Consider the following 996-nt stretch of genomic DNA (forward strand, 5'->3'; position numbering starts at 1 on the left):
AACCAATCCATTGACCTACTTCTCTCTTCTACAGTTAGGATTAGGGTCACAGTTCTCCCCAAAAGTCCTTACTGACCCCAACCCTGTCACTCTCAATGGCTGCGTTTACACAGGCAGCTGAATTCTGTTTTGTTTCTCTCCACCAAATGTTTTCTTGACCAATCACATTAGATCTTTTAACATCAGATCTTTTTCAGAGCTAGTCTGATTGGTCAAAAGACACTCAGAACTGGTCCCTTAGATTTTAGCTATCACTTATAGCTACCATTTCATCAACATAGTTTTTTCTCTCTTAATAACTCATCTTCATTCAATAATAGAATCAAAGCATAATTTTGTGCATGTAGTTCAGATCAAATAATCAAGGTGGACAGACACTTGTAGGCATGTCGTTGAACCAAAAACAAAGCCTGAGGGATCAACCTTGCCTACATTTCTCTATTCAATGTGCACTTATGGTCTACAGCCCTGTGTTTTCAGCTATCATCAGTGGTGTAAAGTATTTAAGTAAAAATACTTTAAAGTACTACTTACTGTAAGTTGTTTTTTTGGGTATCTGTACTTTACTATTTATATTTTTTAATACCTTTACTTCAATACATTCCTAAAGAAAATAACCTACTTTTTACTCAATACAGGAAAATTGTCCAATTCCCGCACTTATCAAGAGAACATCCCTGGTTATCCCTACTGCCTCTGATCTGGCGGACTCACTATACACACATGCTTCGTTTGTAAACGATGTCTGAGTGTTGGAGTGTGTCCGACTATCCGTAAACTAAAACAAGAAAATGGTGCCGTCTGGTTTGCTTAATATAAGGAATTAGAAATTATTCCTAATTTTACTTTTGATACTGAAGTATATTTAAAACCAAATACTTTTAGACTATTATTCAAGTAGTATTTTACTTGGTGACTTTCACTCGAGTCGTTTTCTATTAAGGTATTTTTACTAAAGTATAATGTTTGGGTACTTTTTCCAACACTGCGATCATG

This window comes from Salmo salar, chromosome ssa23 (genome assembly GCF_905237065.1).
Source record: "Salmo salar chromosome ssa23, Ssal_v3.1, whole genome shotgun sequence".
Lineage (NCBI taxonomy): Eukaryota > Metazoa > Chordata > Actinopteri > Salmoniformes > Salmonidae > Salmo > Salmo salar.